This window comes from Perca flavescens, chromosome 14 (genome assembly GCF_004354835.1).
Source record: "Perca flavescens isolate YP-PL-M2 chromosome 14, PFLA_1.0, whole genome shotgun sequence".
NCBI lineage: Eukaryota > Metazoa > Chordata > Actinopteri > Perciformes > Percidae > Perca > Perca flavescens.
The window spans coordinates 19532261-19553529 of NC_041344.1; the positions used below are offsets into that span (position 1 = coordinate 19532261).

Consider the following 21269-nt stretch of genomic DNA (forward strand, 5'->3'; position numbering starts at 1 on the left):
TGCCAGTTGCTGCATGAACTTCCTCCGGGACATTTTAAAGCTTGTGCTCTCCTTGGAGAGGATGTGTGTAATGATTCCAGCCAGTTGTAGCATGTATAAAGTTATATGAACACGTAGACAGCTACCGGCCATCTAGGCTACGTGTAGGCATACGCCGCCTTTCACAGAGCGAGCGCCCGGTGCTTTTTTTCTGATTCCGAACAGAGTCCATCTACGCCGTAGCCTACGTTACCGACTCTGGCTTTGCCTTCGGCCCATCGGTGATGCCCACTAGAGTCCGGATCGGGCCGAATTTTTCTGTCCGAGCCGGCCCGCATCCGACAGAGCCGTGACCGAACCCGGCCCGAGCCCGACAGGCATTAAGAAATTTATGTCCGAGCCCGACACAGTTAAAATCTAATTCTTTTCCTCATACTAATAACACATGTAGGCTACGTTTGTTTGTGTGGAAAGCCCTTTTTTATTAAGCAACTGTAGGAAGGCATTCGGAAATGTCAACAGATGAGCGCATCAGCGCATGGGGAAACAAGCGCACGTTAATAAGCTGTTAAAGTGTTCAATGGGTTTTTCTTCATCTTTTCGTTTCCGACCGTGATCAGAAAACCAGGGGAGACTGGTTACCTCCAGGGCCGACGTTATAAAATGAATAACCACGAACTCTGCTCCGGCATGCATCTACAACACGTCTGCTTCCTCTTTCTCTATCTCTCTTCTGCCCACTTAGGCTACCACCTTAATGCCCACACTTGTTACTCGAGACCGCTAGTTACGTTTCTCTGACAGAGACTATGATTATTACGAAGCAACCAAGATGAATCTTCAACCACGCAAAAGATTAAAAACAAAACCGCGAAAATGGCCAAAATAGGTAAAAGTGATTGTATTTTCTTTGCCTTTTGTGTAATGTATATAGCCTAAAAACAACCTTAAAAAAAAAAACCTTTTTTATTTAGCAAAGTTATTACACATATAAATTTAAAAACGGTCAAAATGACCGTCCAGGCCACAGAGGTACCATCTTGCAGCATGTATGCTACTCCGCATTAATGGGCCACCTGTTTCTGAATTCCCCTATAACCGAGCCTTGGAGTTATTTTTCCAAAAGCCAAGAAAAATCAAATGCACACAGTAAGGCTACCAACTTTATCACTGAGGCAAATATGCAATTAGTTTCATTATGAATGGTTTCATACTATAGCCTACTTTGGGTTTTGGTTTCCCTATGAAGAATTTCTTGTAAAATTCATTGTGTAGACCTACAGTTCCTCAAAAATACAGTTCAATCAAAACAAAATCAAAATATGCCTCATTGTGTGTGAATAGTGCTGAATAAATATATTTGTTTGTGTTGCAGCGAAGTGTCCGTTCCGTTTAATACATAAAACATTTGGCGGTGGGGCGCGGGACTGGGGGGGGGGGGTTCCGACAGATCTGCCTACTATGATGAAAAATGATCTAAACCTGCATGGTGTAAAGGAGACAACAAACAGCAAGCTTATACTGGTTGTGCTGTGAATGTTATGCTTGTGTAATAAGCTGCCAACCTGCTAATTCACAAGGGCATTTTTTCACAAATATTACTTCCATTAAGGAGTTACATTAAAACAATTTTGGGAAGCAAGCTTACTCGCTCTCTTGCTGAGAGTTAAATGAGAAGATTGATATGACATGTCATGTCTGTCCCGTAAATACGTAGTTGAAGCTAGCTAACAGTTAGCTAAGCTTCACATAAATATACTAGAAACAAGGAGAAACAGCTAGCCCTGCTCTTACCAAAGGTAGCAAGATTTAGCTTCCAGTGCCTCTAATGCTCACTTAGTTGTCATTTCTTACAACATTTTTATACTTTGGCTTTTCTTTAAATAATCTATTTTATTAACTTTAATTTCTTATACTGCACTGTAACTTTTATTCTTATACTGCACTATCAATTTTATTCTTGTCTTTTAATGTTTTTAATTTGTTTATTAATGTTTTTAAATTGTTTTTAATTGTTTTCTAACTGCTCTTTAATGTTTTATGTAAAGCACTTTGAATTGCCCTGTTGCTGAAATGTGCTATACAAATAAAGCTGCCTTGCCTTTAGTATGGACGAAAAAAAAAAAAAAAAAAAAAGTAAATTGAATGGGCTAATCTGGTAGGCGGATTTTGTTACCTTTTGACAGAGAGCCAGGCTAGTCGTTTCCCGGTTTCCATGTTTTGTACTATGCTAAGCTAAGCTAACTGCTGGCTCCAGCTTAATATTTACCACATAGATCTGATATTGGTATTGATCTTCTTATTGACTCTCAGCAAAAAAGGGAATAACCGTGGTTCCCAAAACGCCTAAAACTATTTCTTTAAGTAATATATGTTGATAATACTACATTCAGTCAATACTGATCAGTAATAAAGTTGTTTAGTGTTTGATGGCTAAGTGCCATTATCAACGTCATGACCGATTAATTTGGATTTTCATTCTAATTGATTGGGTGTTTACAGCATTAAAACATCTGAGTTACAAAATGCTGAGAAGTGAGCAGACCAACATGGTGACACATTGTTTACAAATCAGGTTCATCACTGCTCTCTGATCAATCAACTCAGGATATTTTTGGACATTTAAGTGCTTATGAAACATTACCTGTACCATTAAAATACCCCGGTGCGTATATTTTAATCCTCTTCCCTCACAGCGTGCGTATTCAAGAGTGTTATGTAAGGTGACTATTACACATGTTGTTTTTTCCTCCATTGCCTCGCTAACTGAAACACAATAAGCTATGTGCCCTGTTCAAACACAATCTCCTTTCTCTTTAGATTTAAAAATAACATGCCATCCTACCCCATTACATAACTCCATATCAGTCAGCATCAAGGTCGGCAGTGAGAGCTTAAAAACAGAAAAGAGTAGCACAATTAGGTGTTTACCCTGGAAGCCTTTTCACTGCCAGTTAGAAAGTGTGTGTGTGTGTGTGTGTGTGTGTGTGTGTGTGTGTGTGTGTGTGTGTGTGTGTGTGTGTGTGTGTGTGTGTGTGTGTGTGTGTGTGTGTGTGTGTGTGTGTGTGTGTGTGAGAGAGAGCCCACAGGCTTGGTGAGTCACTGACAGTGTGACCTTCTGCTCTCAGGCTACTCAGCCCTGTTGGAAAGAGCCTATCCAGGTCAAACACTCACTCTTCACAGTGTATTTTTTTCAGGATTCAGTTATTGAAATACTGCCTAATTCAATGAGGTCTTCAAAAGTCGTCAATCACAACTCTTTTTCCGCAGCAGGGACGGTTGGATTCTAGCTGTGATGCGAACAACCAATGTACCATATTGTGTACATGTTGACTTCTGCAATCAGAAAATAGACATTAGTATCTATTTAAGTTGTAAGCAGGCTTAGAAATTAGGATTTGCGAATACAGCTAGAATTACCTTGAAAGACACCGCACCATCACAATTTCCTCCAAAAAGATTTTGCGCACTTAACCACTCGTCTCTTCTGATCTTCACCAGAAGGCTTTTACGGACCTCAGATTAAATTCTAAGGCTTATAACAGTGGTTTCTAAACCTTAAATTACCTCAGCTAGAGATGTGGCTTGGGGAAATGAAAATGTCAGCTATGCGCGTCCCTAGAAGACTCCACAATGGCTGGTCTGGCTGCAGGCTCGTTGGGTCTTTGGTGTAATCAACTTACATAGCTGGACCATTAGGACAAAGCTGGAAACAAGAGCCTGGATGCTTAAAGGAACAAACTGGAATGTGACTGCCATAATACTCAAAACAACAGCAGTGTATGAATCTAATTATCATGGGAGGGGATTCACCCAAATTTTTTGTGGTGTAAATTTACTCCAGAACTGACACTGGACACTAGTGTGTTGTCTTATAAATACATTTCATTGGAGAAGTAGTCTGAAACCTTTTATGTTCTCTAAACTGAGGACATTTTTAAGTTTTAAAATGAGACTGACTTTTTATAATAGTGTAGTATTTATAGCCAAGAATTTATTTAGTCATCAAACAAACTTGTATCAAAGAAATAAGCTTATTCCCTTTCTTACATCAGAGTTTGATTAAAAATGTTTAATCATTTTATGACTCTCGGCAGGAAGCAAAAACAATGCTATTTAGTCAAAGCTCATTCTAATAAGTGCAACATATTCGAATAATGTGCAACAAAGAATTCAAACCATTGTAAATTACCAAAATTCTGTTGCAATTCTTGGCAAAATATTACCACATGGGAGATACAAAAGTATGAAAAGTAGTAAAAAAAAATAAAGACATTATCAGACTGTAAAATCTTAAACCTTCCCTACTTTATCATCAAAAGCAAAGCTTTTTTTGATATCATAAAATATGAAACGAGTGCTGAGAACTGCAGCGAGCTTAAGAGAGTCAAAAGAAACCCAACAAAGGTGTGCCTTGTTACCAAAGACACCACATTTGTGATGTAGAGAAACACAACATCAAAGTGCAAATGTAAATGTCTTAACATGAATCCAACATATTATTAGCGAATATAAATCCCCAGTAATGTTAGGATGACTGGCCTAGCTAGTCACTAAGATAGCCATTCACAGATACAGTTAATCATAAGGGATCACTGTGCCACATGTATGTGTAACATAAAAAAGATGATTTTTTTTTTAAATCATGCCGACAATTATTATTTTAATAGCTTAGTATTCTATGCACTAAAAAGCTATATATAAAGGCCCCTGGTATAAAGTATGTAGATAGTGTCTCTGTGTGTATATATGTGTGTATGTTTGTGTGTGTATTAATAAAATAAATGATATATGGTTGAAATAACTAAAAGTAATGCATAAAAAAAAATCAACACATTTGGAACATGATGGGTGGTGTTGATGAGGTGGTACTTGAGTTCATCTGACAGGGCTAAGGGGGTACATCAAGTTCTAAACTGCTTTTCAGATTAGTGTTAAATTGCTGTGTGTGTGTGTGTGTGTGTGTGTGTGTGTGTGTGTGTGTGTGTGTGTGTGTGTGTGTGTGTGTGTGTGTGTGTTAAAATGAGTTTGACCAGAGCTTCTCCCTTACTGATCATGGCAGACAATGATTGGAGCCTCTGGGGCCACGCTTCAAAGAACAAGCCATCCTGAAAAAGTGTTTGTGTTCGTGTGTGAGAACGTATAGAGAGGATGGACCACACAAAAACCCTTCTAGGTCCGGTGACCGAGACGGGGATGAATGGTGCTTTTTGGTTGGTTAGAGAGGGAAGTCATGGAAACCGGTCTATAGTCCCATTGTCTAACTGTGAAGCTTGTATGTGTGTATGTGTGTGTGTGTGTGTGTGTGTGTGTGTGTGTGTGTGTGTGTGAGGAGGCGGGAGGCGTAGCATCAGAAGGGACCAGCACTGAATTCTTCATTCACAAGCAGAAAAACGCCTCCATCATAAAGTGACCTTGAGCATTTCTCATCAGAGCATCTCTCTCTCTTTCTCTCTCTCTCTCTCTCTCTCTCTCTCTCTCTCTCTCTCTCTCTCCCTCCCTCTCATTCCAAGTGGGTACATTTCAGAGAAGGCAAACAAACACATAAACATAAACTGCCTTTGTCTATAAAAACACTGACACATTTCATGTTGTTATGTAGCTTGGCTTTCATTGAAAAAAAACAGACCGACATTCAGTTATGAGCAGCTCCAGTTTTCACATTGTGTAACTAATCAAACCGTGTTACTGCAGGGCAAATCAATAACTCTTCTCCAACATAGCATTACATGTCTGATAGGCATGTTTTATCCACCACATGCCTGCTAGTCTGGAGCATAAAAACTCTTACGGAAATAAAAAAATACTCCTTACAAAAGCAGCAGTTGGCAAATCAAGTTGCTATACGCTTAGTACTTTAAAGAAAAAAAGCGATCTTAAAAAAAAAAGGAAGAAATTAGTCATAGTCATTCACTGTGTTGTCCTTACCATTCTATTCAGCAGGGTTAAGCGCAAATCTTTCGATTCTACCAAGAGTTTAGAAAAGGAAAAAGGCTGAAATCCCACTTCCTCAAAGTGTTAAAATTACACCCCTGACAGCGGGGGGGAGTACCGGACAAAATGTTACTATGGAAATAATGCTCACACAACCACAATTGTATACACAAGCAAATGACAACAACTGTAAAACTCCCCTCTGCGTGGCTTCTTATTCATGAAACACAGACAGAGGTTATCACATCCCAGCTAACCAAATACAGCTCTTGAGGGACTTCCATCCCTTAACTGGATTAGCGCTGTTCATGAGAAAGATAATGATTGCATGTCTTCTGTGTGCTAATTGAAAATCAAACAGGCAGGTGCTTTGGGAAGTTACTTGCACACACACACCCACAGAGCCACAAAAAGAGCAGAGCACTCTGCCGACCAGGCATGAGTTGTGTGGAAGTCCCAGAATAGAGCAGTGAGGATTATGCAAAAACAATACTGTAGCTAAAGGCTTAGTTCCACCCATTTTAGAAAGAAAAGAACACTTTTCTATGGTAGAGTGAGGTAACAACTCTTCATATGTTAGGGTGCCCATCTTGTTTAACACGTCTCTTTTCAAAATGAATGAACACAGATGGAGGGATTGAAACCAGGGTGGAAATGTTGGGCCTTATCAACACCACAAAAAAAACTCTGTGTTCACTTTTTGAGTGCTTCATCTCCTTGTCCCCGTTACCTACCTATGCCCCCACCAAACAACATAGGAAAATATAACATAATATAACTTTCTTGGTCATAAGAAAGAAATTATGTAAGGTGTTCAAACATGAAGTCTGAGCAGGCACACTAATTGATCTTGTTGAAGAGGCTGCAGCATCACTCCCCTAAAGACATGTCTTAAGATGTATACATACTAATACTATACGTACTAAATAATAATGATAATGATAATAATAATAATAATAATAATAATAATAATAATAATAATAATAATAATACAGAAAAAATGCTATGCTTGGAATTTGTCGGATGTGGGTTTTTTTCCCACAAAAAAATTAATTTTACCTAGTTTAAAAATACATCTACTTTTTCTCCCTTATTAAAAAGCCATAATCTATGAATATGTAAATATTGCTTTCTTCAAAAGTTAAACTTCTGAAAAAAAGATGTCTCTTATTTCACAGTGTGTGTGTGTGTGTGTGTGTGTGTGTGTGTGTGTGTGTGTGTGTGTGTGTGTGTGTGTGTGTGTGTGTGTGTGTGTGTGTGTGTGTGTTCGCACGCGCGTATGCGCGCGTTGGAAGTTTCAAGGTCTCCACATCACATCTCTGCAACTTACATATTGCAAAATATTACAAATTAGTTGTGATGTCACAAAATCCTGCTCGTACCTACACATCTTAAACTAAGATTTAGGGTGAGCACAAAGAAATTTTCCTCTTCAGCAGATGAATGTGAAAACAAAAGGTAAAAAGAGTCAAACTCTGCACAAACACCCAAGTGGCGCAACAATAATCAAAACACATTTGAGTTTGGGGGACTCTAAATTTAACTGTGAAGTAGTGTTTATGCTAAACTTTACTATACCATTTTTTTTTTTTTTTTTATGGATAAACGTATGGTAAAGTTTTGCACTGGAAACAGCTACCATGGAGGTTGTGAAAAAGAAGTTTTCAATTTGGCAATTCACAAAGATGATTTGCAGGTATCCACCAGCCACTGTTAAAAAAAGTTCCATTATACACTGAGCATGTACTTGTAACAGAGCACTAAAAAAAGGATAACAGTTATACCTACAGTCAGTGGGGTTTAAAGAGGCTACTGGTTAGCTGATGACTAGAGAGCTTTTTCAGACCTGCTCTGTTACATTATAGCAGCTTAACTCCCTCTGCTCACAGTGCTGGCAGGGCTGACATGTGCTCCATTGAGTTAAATGGGATGTGAAGGATCGTGCATCCCGGGTCAGGGAGTTTCCATTGCAAATGATTGTTGAGCCACCAAGGCCAGGCTTTCATTCTGGTCAGCGCTTAGACAAACATACACAACCAGGATTGCTTTCAGACATTCTGGTATCAGGGAGAGACGATACAGTCGAACACACAGGATGTTGGTGTATATTCTGTCAAAGTGTTTGCATTGCAGTGCAGGTTTTCCCATGAAACTCCAATGGACAAAACGTTTGTGATACGTTTGGTGTCTTGCAAGGACAGGGCCAACACACAAAAACTGAACACCGCTGCTGTAGAAGTGCTTCGATATGCTATGTGATAGACATTAGATGAAATCAGAGTTGATGATTCTTAGAAACGTTGCATTAGTAGTATGGTTGTTATGCACACACACACACACACACACACACACACACACACACACACACACACACACACACACACACACACACACACACACACACACACACACACACACACACACACACACACACACACACACACCTTGTTTTGATGCCATGATGTTGCCTGAAAATACCACAGAATCATTTTCATGTGAGAACGAGATGCATGAAAGGTATTAATATAAATAAATCATGCAGCCCTTGTGTGTTCAATTCTATCATTAATATTACGGCTGAAGCAACAATAACATCAGTTGTTAAAGCTAAAGTGAGCTGATGCTGGGAGTTTCAATACTACATACAGTACATTTTTAATTTGATGAGAACAATGGCATATAATAAAAAAAATCTAACACCTTTAAAATATTGGCTTGTGTAGCATGCTTGTAGTTGATCTGGAAAAAATTATATGAATGAGCCCTACATTAAAAAAATGTATCTGAAGATCTGTGATTGCCTTTAGCCCGCCTGCTGATAAACACACATTGCTCTTTAGCCCCACAGGTCTTTCTGTGCTATCTCTTTTCACTTTAAAGTATGTGACATTTCTGCGCTACCGATAATTTGCGCTGCTGTGAACTCCCACTGCAATGTGTACACGCCATATACATCTTTTAATGGAAACATGGACTCCGCTTAGCTAAATTCAATAGCTCAGAGGATTAACATCGCCGCTGAAGCATGTAATAACCAAGAGGTTATATCATCATAACTCAACAAACCATAATCCGCCGCTGCCTCTTTAATGGCTTTTAAAGTGTGTCAAGGCCCGAATCACTCCTACCAGTCACATTTTTTAATGAACATGCCCTCTTCTAAAGTGCCAGTCTGCCATTCATTCCGCCCATCTTTGAATGCTGTGTCACTCTATCCCCTGTTGGGGTGTTCTAGCCTAGATCGAGATGTGCGAAGAGCCCAAGAACATTTGGGATTGATTTTTGGCTATTTTTACTTGTCCTACTTGAACTAAATGGTTCAGATACTCAGAGGAAGAGAAGTCAGGAGCTGAAAAGGCTTATTGAACTCCTGAAAAATAGAAATAACTGGAACACTCAATGGCGGTATGAGAGTGGACGCTTTAGTGTAGAGCTTTCAGAGACAGAGGCTACCGGCATTCTAAGGACTGAAAATTAACGTGCTAAGAAAGATAAATGCCCATGTGAACACACACACACCAGACAGGTTTAATAAAAGAAAAAGGTGGAGTAAGCTGTCTCTAGTGACCTTGCATCTTCATAGACTTGACGCACACAGTAGCAGCATTTCATAGCATTTCATCCAGAAGCCACACACAGGACCACTGCACACATACAGCACTGAGCAAACATAACTCCCCTTATTAAACCACAACTCAGGAGACAACACAGGCCCTCAACAACACTCATTACCTAAGCATATAGCGAGTAGGCTTCTGTTCAGTGTTGCAGGCGCCACAATTATGTTCACACTGATGACTATCATCACAAGCGTAATAAGTGCTCTACGGGTGCACTGACATTACGGAAGATGGTTATGTGCTATCTTGTTGAAATCTCCTGCTGCCATTGCCAGCTCTCTGTGGTATAGAGTCACACGTTCACGCTGAGGAGAGAGCTAGTGTAATGCTAGCTTGTGTATCTGGTCTAGCTGCTGGGAAAGGATTCAGTCACTTCACAGATCAGCCATCTACTCGAGGTGACTGGCACAACTGAGTGGGAACAAAGGAGTCACTGTGGCTGTCACACTCGCTCCTCGTTACGCACACCCTTTGCTCTGCCAGCTGTCTCTCCGTCCCCTCCCATAGCACCCCCAGCTGTGGCTATACATCAAGCTACCCTTAATTCCACACATGCAAACACACCCACCGCCACACGTCTTGGGTGGCTTCAGGACCTGGCTTTACCAAAACACTCTCTTCCTCCCTGCTGGGTGCTCTTTGCCTATCCACCATACTGACTGACTGCACTGTTGGAGGCACAATGTTATTCATCACCACCACCACCAACGGCTCATCAGTATCACACCACTGCACGCAGCCACAACACATGAGCTCATGCTTGCTACAAATAATATACTGGATATTCAAAATATTTTCCATTCTATTCTGTCTGTCTTCTAGAATACGGTCTCACACAGATGCGTGTCATTGTTCTTTTGCTCTTTCCTGCCTACTGAGACTCTGCCCTGCCTCCACTTCATTTCACCACAACTCCCTCCCCTCTCCTGACAGATGCCCCAATGCCCAATCTTTGGGCTCACCCATTAATTAGCTAACCCCTAAAACACTGCCCTCAGCCTCCCACTCTCCATAGCCTTCCTATTATTTATTTATCCCCTGCGTCTTTTTTTAACCATATGCTACACCCATGCCCTCCCCTCGCTAGGTTTACCCACTGACAGGCTCCAGCCCTGTCTGGCAGGTCAGTCGCGAGCCAGTGCCGATGCCTGCTCGGCCTCCACCCTAGCAGTGTGGTGACTGGCCGCTGCTAAAACACTTTCATCCCTCCTGCGTGCCTAGCCCGAGTCCTTCGAGGCCATTCATTGAGGCTTTGCTCGTGGTTGCCTTATTATTGTCAAGTTATAGTAAAACAGTGGGTGGGGGCTTCGCTTGTGGTATCAAGGCAGCAACGAGAAATGGGCTGAAGTCGTGCTATTTATGGACTGGAGCATAGAATTCAAATAACTTTTGCCTTTTATGGATTAATTGCATGTAAACCACATTTATGTGAAACAGAGAGATGGAGAAAGAGGGGGGAGGGGGGGCGAGAGGGTAGGAGAAACACAAGTGGAGGGCATTCCTTAGGCCAGGCTTTCATTGCTGTGGGTACGATGTCATTGGATGATGTAATCGGTGCATAGCAGCCCTCATACATCCATTCACTGAGTACATGGAAACAGATATCAGATAACATGTTTCACTTGTCAACTTGTCCTGTATTACATACTGAAAAACATTAACGACTAACCACATTACATTGGGTTGTGCCTGCACGTCTTGACCTTTCTCTTCACACTTTCTGTCAACAGGAAATGGTTGGTTCATATGCAGTATGCAGATATTGACAGGAAGTGGCTCACCTTCCACCCTTTGTTCAAAAGAGGCATGTTCAATTGTACTAAACATCTACTTCTGAAACCTCCTGCTTTGTATATATATATAACGAACATTCACCACGTCTGAAGACTGTAATGCATCCGGTAGCTCTCCAGTTGCCATTGGTATTTCCTGTGCCTTTCTTCAATGGCACTGTCTGGGCTTTAAAATGCTACCAGACAAGTTGGACATAAACAAAAATACAAACAGAGTGTTAAGCTTGCATTCCAGACAACAAAAGAACAGACATTGCAACAAGCCCCGAAGGCAACATTAAACCCAGCTAGCCCGCCACTACAATACAATACCCCACTTCTCTGAATGGAGAGCCATGCTGAACCCAGCGAAGCTGAACCATGTTATTCTACAGTTTTTTTAGCTGGGAAGAAGATAAGGGCTGGGCACACTGACAACGTGCAACATCCACAGGAAACGGAAAACACTGATGTGTAGCCAGCATGGACCAGCCAGGATGACACCGGGTTAGGCACGTGGTTTACAGATGGGCAATCTGCTCAGTGGGTGTCCTATGGGTGTCTTCACAACAGAAATACTCTTTACTACATTTTACTAATATTGGTTTGCCAACAGCCTCATATGTGGTTACAATTACTCAGCTCCCAATCAGGCAGAAAAAAGAGACTAATAAAGGATTGATGAATTGTTTGTATGTGTAATGAGCATCCATTTATTTGTCTGACATGCATGATAACCGTAAATTAAAAGAAACTCATTTAAAAAAAACATTTTCAAACATTGTGGAAACAAAACTGGAAACAAGGACAAGTTGAAATGTCGCTCCTTGCACAGAGTAAAGAAAATAGGAGCTATCCAATGAGCTCTCTGGTTAAGCTTCACCTGTTCACCCTTTGAGGGCATCAACACACCCCTGAGCAAGGCTTTGCTGGACCTAAAGGTCTTCTTCATGGCATGCAGTGGTGGTTTTCCAGATGAATTACACAGCAGCCACAGATCACATTTAACAGGTGATGAAAGACAGTGTCAGGGTGTGAGAGTGATTATGGCTTGTTTCTACTGGCTGGTTGGAGCCAACAGAAACATACTTCAGGCTGCTACTGAGCTTAAAAGTAGCAGCAGGAGAGACGACCACCGTCAATATATTCCAGATGCCCTGTTGAACACTGCTGCTGGTCAATATGTGGGCAGCGAGGATCAGGAACTGAGCAATACGTGTATACAGAGTTATTTAGATGGAAAGTTCTGGTGAGAACATATAAGTGAAAAATGGAGAGGAGGCAGAAAAATAGATACAGGGTATGAAAATGTGAGACAATATTGAGAAATTAAGGAAAGGGGGGGGAATCAGCTAGTGAAGTCTTACAAGGGAGACATGAAGACAGAGTCTGAGAGCAAAAGGAAGAGCAAGAGAGAGGGAGATATCAAAGTGTCTTGTTTTTGAATGTCCTTCTGTGTTTTGATTTATTCAGAGACTCAGGGGCAGCCCTGACATAAAGCAGAGGCAACACACCTTCAATCCAAGGCTTGCAGTTCCCCAGCCAGAGAGAACGAGCGAGCAGGTGACCTTGGCATGTTATGAGAGGCCCCCCCACTCCTCCTCAATCCCCTCACTCTTGAGGTAGCCTTGACTAGTCTCACGGAAAATACTGCTGCGGCACGTTGACATCGCAGAGGCCTGCGTCGTGACAGAATGGGTTCAAATCCTTAATCTCAACCCGGTGCATTAATTATGAAATATGTTTAGATATGTTGTTGCACCTCTTTTCTTCAGTCTAACCTCAAGTCTTCCGGACAGAAATAAGTTGAAATGAACAAGCTTGCTGCAGCCATAACCAAACAAGTGGGGAAAAGTATCTTAAAAAGGTGCGTTTTTGTAGTGAAGCCTGTTAAAGTGGTTACACACCAACCAGACGGCCGACCCTCGGCAGAAAAGCCAGTGGAAATGATCAGTCGCGTCCCCCGAGGTCCAAAAAACTGCCTCGGGACACACTGAGGCGACACGGACTTGAGAAACGTAATACGTCTGCATAGCAGCAGGCGGCGCTACTTTGTATTGTTGCCCAAGAAATGAAAACCAGCAGCTGATTGAACGAACGCGTCACATGGGTTTGTTTTCTCCGGAAATTCAAAACCAGACTGCCATGGCAGCCGTTCAGAATACAATCTCATTTTGTACTAAAATAGTTCACTGAAACATGTTTGTGAAAACATTTTAAGCGAGAAATAGGCCATGCAGTTCCTGAATCGGTCTTCATTTCAGCTCAACAAAGGTCAGTTTAAAAGATTTGTGTCAGATTTTGAGAGACTCTAGTCACGCTCATTCCGCTCGCCATTTCCAGGTGAGTCCCGGCTGCCGACTGAACATGTCAGGTCGGCCAAAATGAACGGCGACAGCCCCCTAGACCTTCGACAGCACGGGACACACCGAACAGATAAGAGTCACTGACCTCACCAGACTGTCCCGGCCTTTAGGCAAAACTATCAAAGATTACACAGTTAGATATTTTGCCAGTGTTTATTTTGTGCTTCTCTTCCAGTCACAGCAAGGAATAAATTATGTGTTAACAGAGTAATTTTCTAACCAATCCATAAATCTAAGCAAATTGAGACTGCATAATACTTGCTTGGATAGAAAGAAAAAAAAAAGAAGACCGGGAGTACAAGAAAAAAGAGAGAGAGAGAGAGAGAGAGAGAGAGAGAGAGAGAGAGAGAGAGAGAGAGAGAGAGAGAGAGAGAGAATATGTTGGGAATTAAAAGATAAAATAAGAAACAAATAAGTCTGTGGGGCAGTTCTCTGATTGGACCTTGACTTCAACATGTGACTCATAGCTCACAAACAGTGACTGATGGACACAGGGGAGCTTGACGGCAACCATCTATATGAACAGAAACATAGAGCTCAAGCGATGACCCATACGATTACAACCACCTAAAGGGCTAAGTGAGACACATAACATATCACTCTTACGATCTGCTGAAGTCCAAACAAAGCATCAGATTTGGGAAGAAAGGTGATTTAAGTGAACGAGGCATTGTTGTTGGTGCCAGACTGGCTGGTTGATTTCAGAAACAGTTGATCTACTAGGCTCTATGGATAACCATCTCTAGGCAGTGTTGTAGTACTTCAAGATTGGTCTTGGTCTGGAGACCGGTCCCAAGACCACTTTTTGAAGGACTCGGTCTCATCTCGGAATCAACCGCATTTTTTGTCAACCGGCTTTGTCTCAGGTCTCCGATAAAGGGGACTCAGAATTTTATTTCAAGACCGGCCGAGACCACAACTGCCTTTTGATTATTTTATCAAGGCATTTCTCATGATACTTATGCCTTATTTTTCTGTCTTTTTTTTTTTAATGGGAATGTGGATCTTTCAGAACAATTTGAGGAGTGACTATTTCCCCATTTTTGTAGCATGCAGTGAGGACTCTGCTCCAAATACTCTAATGCAATTGTTTTTGCAATTTTAATCTACATGAAGCAGAGCAGTGAATCTAGTTTCCTACTTTGGTTTTGCTTTAAAAAAAAAAAAAAAAAAAGAAATTCTGACATTTGATTTTTTTCACAGCAAGCTAGCATCATAAAGCCCAACATTTATGCTCCAGGGACCATGACACCTCCTGCCTGCCCTTATAGTCTGATGCACATCATTTGGGTGTTACCGTTCGGCTCACACTAAGTGCACTTAGTTTTTCTAAGCGATACACAGTGTGGAAAATTACAAATAAAACAGCAATGTAGTGATAAAGTGCTACACACACACACACACACACACACACACACACACACACACACACACACACACACATATTTTCATCGACAAGGAGAAAGACGAAAAAAGGCAACATGGATGGACGAACTCATGGATGAACCCTGCATAGATGTACAGACAGATGGAAACATAGAGATCAAGTGATGACCCATACTATTACACACCACCTAAAGGGCTAAGAAACACACACACACACACACACACACACACACAATTAGGTTACAGCTGTTTAGCACCTGGGTCATATTGAAACACCAGCATGCAGCTATCGTGAAAATGATGCAGGCAAAAACATGATGACAGCAACACAGCACTGAAATTTGGCAGATCTCTGCAGCAAATGTGCAAATATGCCACAAATTACACACGGTGTGATGTTAGCGCCACTAACGCATACGCACAATCCTACAACAGCTGCATACGGTCTAGTTAGCAGACCCTAACACCCGCACACAACTGGACAATCCTTACAAAGAACCAAACTCTAAGTGTAAAGTCAGTTCAGGTCTCTCACACAGCTGAAGTGAGGATACACTGGTTAGACCAGGAGAGACTACTGAACCATTTATCCTACTGGGTCAGTAGGCTCAGAGGCTGAGCGGCTCTTAGCTGAGAAATGCTAAACACCACAAATGCACAAAGACCAAGAGAGCTGGCTAACCTCTCACTCAATATTTACAGAGCTCTGCGGCAGTACCACAGCTGGAATGCAGCGGGCAGAGCAAGCACGCAGAGGGAACTATATCAGTTTCTGGGTCATCTAGGGCTGATCACTGCGCATGAAGTCTAGACGTGGACTGAAAAACATGCCTGCGGATGCTCTCCTCTTAAACTGATTAATATTCTAACAATGGATGGACTCGGTGCCCGAGGAACAAAACATATACATTTATAGAAGCACAGGGTAAAAGGTTGAATACATTCATAGGCATATTCCCATGTGCAACTGCTACAAGAGCACTGTGTGTCATAAAACAACAAGTTTGATCAGTTTCTCATCTTCTTTTTTTTACCCGTGAAAGAGCTGCTTGTAATAATCAGTAAACTAAAGAACAGAACATGGCAGCAGTACCTATGAGATCTCTTCTCACCCACCTATGTCTGTCTGGCTGTCTGGCACTTTCCCATCGCACCTTCAGTACCTACCTGCTGTTTTAATTAACTTAGTACCACAGGGAGCAATTATGCAAGGCAACATTTATCCCATTTGGAAATGCAAATTAATCTAACCTCAAGTTGCCAAAGGACAAGCTTACACCAGTTTGTACTGCAAGCATAGATACCAGTACATGCAATGGTAAGTAGTTTATCATTCTCAATGGATGTTAGCACCAAAAGACATAGAAAGGGACAGAGAGATGACAGGAACCCTTGGGCCCCTGACGTTTTTGGTCTCACTTAAATTCTGCAATTCTGAGCTTTTAGGAGAAAAAGGGGGAAATGAGTCAATTAAGATGGACAGATAGCAGACCGCATACATCAAGAGAAAACAATTTACATACCTCCATTTCCCTCAGGGAGCAAGAACTGAGAGTGAAAGAGTAGATGGTGGAGTCAGTGCTTGCCAATGTGAGAGTGAGCAAATTAGAAGACAGTGGGAGAGATGGGGATAGAGAGATGCTAAAATGAGAGCGACAGTAAGATAGCATGTGAGAAAAAGCAAGTGTAAGAGAGTAAGCTAATGAGAGAAACAGCTCAGAGATAACAAGCTGCAAGGGGAAGGGAGGGGGCTCTGACAGGCGAGAGGAGGCAGAAATTGACAAGGTTGCACTTCAGGAGGTGGTGAGAGGAAGCCAAACAGTAGGCAGTGTCAAACAGATACAAAAACAGGATCTTGTATGTGATGCAACTCAATAAGTGAGGGCAAGCTCCTATCCTCTCCCAAAAAGTACTTAAAGCAGCCTCTCCATCTCTGCCTCTTTCCACTAATCTGATTTCCTGGATTTTGTTCCACTATTTGAAACAAAACACCAAAGCGCTAAAGTTTAATTCCATCACTTATGGTGCAAATCAAGGCTGCCATATTTTACCTTCTCACTTTTCATTTACTTTAGTGTTGCAACACCATTTCTATTTTGCTGATTTTTAAGACCCTGTAGGGATAAAAAAATATTTATTTGGGCAAGCCAGCTAACAAGAAATGGAGGTTTGCTGTGGCTAATAAAACTTTTTTTTCGCATGTGTGTGCATTCCTTCTGACATGTAGGTCCCTCAGGTGGCTGTAAAACTGAAATGGAACGCTTCTGGCACGCTTCAGTTCTGAACCGGACAGCAACTGGCCAACGCTGTGCAGACACTAAACTTCACATACCAGTTTAATGGGAGAGTGCGCTACAGTTAGTGGTCTGCTCCAAAGTATAAGTTGAAAATTGCGTTTCTTCCTTGACTGCTAAAGCTGTGCCAGACTTGAATCCAAAACCAAACATCAATCTCTAACCCACTATCGACCACAGTCACATAGACAGCGTGCTTGTATAGGCCAAAACCTCACAATGCAACACAGAATCTCTCAGTTCAAGTATGCGTCACCCTGATAGAAACTTGCATCAAATAACACTCCATATCCTATGCCATAACTACTATTAACTTTTTACCTCGATGATACTCCCAGAGTGGCACTTGAAACCAAAACCCCATACATTCCCTTGTCGACAAGCTCTTAAGAACTGTCCGTATGTCATGGCTGCATGGCTGCGCTTGTGCTTCTGTATCTAGGCTATGTTTGCCTGTGTTAATTGTCGAGTTGACACGGTGATGCCGGCACGCATGCAGCTCCATCGCTACAGGGACGTCTTTAGTGGCTAACAGGGCATGTAAACCGGCTCTCGCTCCATCAGAAACCGCCTGGAGGGGCCGAGAGAAGACAGCGTAGCCCCCAGGCTGCACTGATGTGAGGAGGAGAGAGCTGAAGCATGCTGTGTGCCACAGACCAATGCTGTGATCACAGAGGAAATATGGAGCAAGGGTTCTCAAAGTGGGGTCTACGGACGACCAGGGGCTCTTTTTTTTGTCATTTGTCATCTACAGAGTGATTCCCAAGAACCCTTTCGATAGATGGGATGGCTTCATGAAATTGTTAAAAAAATATTTCACTGCAGAGAAAACACAGCGACTGCGGTAGATCAGTGGCTGCACACGTCAAACCATACAAGACATAGTAATCCTGGAATTATTGCTGTTTAGCTTTGGTCTCTTTTTTTAGTAGGTCTGGTCGAGTTTACATTTGTACTACCACTAGATTTCACACTTTCAACCATTTATTCATCACTTTTAGCTATCAATTTAGACTTTTCTCTGTTGACTATATTTCAAACACTGTTAATTGCAACATGAATCGACTGAAACTTGGCCTGCCATTGCGGTTAGGTTATTGTGGATATAAATGTACTAAAATTCAGCATTACACCAATTTGTAATCCTATTTGCATATTTATTTTCCTCAATAATATGGATATATTTTATTTCAAACAAATCTGTTTTCAAATTAGTTGAGCTACTCCACAATGTTTCCATGTAGCCCCTGGTAACAGCAGAAGTACCCCCTGGTGTACACCTACCACTGGTTGTAAAGCACTGATGTACTGCGTTAGTATTTCTAGGATATTGTTAGAATAAAAATAACAAAATGTCTACAAAGAGAGCTACATAGGACACAATATTTTCAAACATAGGGTCTATAATGCAGTGGTTATCATAGAGTGAGGGGCTTCAAGCTAATTCTGAGGGGCACTGCAACAATCATTAGGATAACAAAGCAGAAACAACAGTGTGAATTATTAAATCCCAAAAAGACCCCCAAAGACCTATGCAACCAGTGTTAAGGGTCGCAAGTGTTGATCGCTTCGTTTTAAGGGGTTTGGGTTGGGAAAGTTTGGGAAACACCGACCTGATCTAACGCACAGGAATTAGGGGTCAGATGAAAACTTTTGGGAACCCCTGATGTAGGCTACAGGTTTGAAAGGGGAGTTGGTATGTTAAGTTTTTGTCAGATTATAACGCATTTTGACATCTTTGCTTTTCCGAGTACGGAGCTCAAACACCACATATATGCTCTCTAGCCTTCTCTCTCCTAAACACAGGCAGACGATGTGGCCACGCATGCTGGGCTGCAACACACAGCGTTAAAGCAGCTCTTTAATTAGCAGTGTGGGGAAAACGGAGGCATCTTTAAACGCACCACTTTTTGCATCAAGCGAACATGCACTGAACAAACAAGCCGGGGAGCTGCAGCAGCAGCCTCGGCGTTATCTGCTGCGAACACAACACAACTTGCAGCCTTTAACGCGCACTTGTTTAACAAACCAGAAGTAAAAGAGCACGGCGACTAATTTTAGTTTGATTTCACTGCAGTTGTGCGTGTCTATACGTGTGTGAAAGCGGAGCGGGCTGCGGTGCTTTAATCAGACATGTCACTAAAAAGAGCAGCGCCCAAAGCCGCTATGGCCACTTCACAAAAGTAAAGACAGGCAAGAAAGACATTCAGAGAGAAAAGGCGAGAAGAAACACAGCATTGTCTCGCTGCAATGTAACACACAGAAAACAGAAACGCTTGCTGAGGCTGTAAACGCAGCCCTAAATATCATGAATCCTCAACATTTAGCACAAAACACAAAGGAAGTTAAGCTAAAAATAATGCTCAACACCAAAAATGTGGAAGAGAAGAAAGCGTGGTTTGACAAACCTGACGAAGCGAGGACACTTCTCTCCACTATTAAGCACTGATGTCCGGAGTTCGTGTGTTGTGACTGTGTGTGTGTGTGTGTGTGTGTATATGTGTGTGTGTCACTCAGTGTTTTCTCCCTCCGTCTCTCCTCTGCTGTAGAGATAGTGCTGATGTTTCCACTTCCTCTTTTCTTCTTCTGCCGTCTGCTGGCTGGCTTGGTGAAGCCAGACAGAGGCTGCATGAATACATGGCAGCCCGCGGCTGCTCTCACTGAGTCACTGGTTAACGAGTGGACGGTGGTCATCATTTCATTTCATTTCATCCAGTTTAAAATAAAGAAGTCAGTAAGCTACTTTTGTTTTATCAGCTCTGGAGTCGGTTCACAAGCGTGACTCCATAACCGAGTCGTTTCTCACCGTAAAACTAATCAAAGGTATTAAAAGGACTCACCTTGATATTATAATACGTTGTGAGTAGGCTAATATGTAAAGTTGTTATACTTTGGTCAGTTATAATTTAAGAAAACAGGTAGGCTATGAGTGAAGTTTAACCTGTAGGCACATCAAGAAGCACACTGACATGTTCGTTGATTATGAGACAAAAGTGTATAACTGTTTCTTTACATTTTTAGGTCAGTGGTTATAACCAGTCTTATCATGAACTTCTGTCTGACACCATTCAACTTCTGTTTTCTTGTACATTAAAGATTTAGGCAAAGGAAAGGCATGTCGCATAGGCTATAGCCCTTTCAAAAACAGGGCAGTTCAAAGTGCTTTACATAAATCATGAAATGGCATTTGGAAATGAGTTTAATCCATTTCAACCTGGGAAGTTACAATTTGACATTTCCAGACCACTTACCGACCACTCCTCATTAATGCCGTCCACACTGGGGAAAGTACAGTTTAGACTTCAACTGCTCTTTTCACCCAAAAATCTAAACAGTATTTTTATTTTTACCAATAATCTAAGCACTATAGTTAATATAGGATAGTAATAAGCAGATAAACATTAAGCTGTCAAGAAAGGTTAAATATGTGTTAACTGATGGTCAATTGTAAATAGCACGATTTCTGTGATGCAATTTTAACAAGTTGCATATAAAGATGTGTAGCTATGGTTATAAAAAATAAAAAATACTGACCCTGAGCTCCCCTATGGAAAGCAGCCTTGCCTACACTATCTCAACAAATTTAGCCTAGTAAATAAAGCAAAACAAACAATTAGATGCCACGTCTTTTCTCTCCATGATGGTTGACACAAAGATGTGACTGCCTCCAATCTTGCAGCCAGGAGGGGAAGGCAAACAGGAACAATGACTTCAATAATTCATGGTTATTGAACGTTCACTGGTCTCCGCACATTCACACAGAACTGTTTGGAGGGTAAGATTTGACCTTCTAATGTTACATTATGTTGGGAACCATTTTAATATAGCTCAAAAGAGGTCCTACACAGCATAATATTATAGTTTCATTGGATTTCATTGTACAGGACAAGATATGGGACTATCACAGAGCACAGCGGA

The 21269-nt window shown here is 41.5% G+C and overlaps 1 protein-coding gene across 1 annotated transcript in view; it reads right to left on the bottom strand.

Annotated features, from left to right (window-relative positions):
- Positions 1 to 20005, bottom strand: part of elmo1 (engulfment and cell motility 1 (ced-12 homolog, C. elegans)) — a 111474-nt gene extending 91469 nt beyond the window's left edge. The window contains exon 1 of the mRNA XM_028597334.1: positions 19760 to 20005. The gene's annotated coding sequence lies outside the window, so the exon portion shown is untranslated. The remainder of the gene's footprint in view (positions 1 to 19759) is intronic.
- Between the last annotated feature and the right edge of the window lie 1264 nt (positions 20006 to 21269).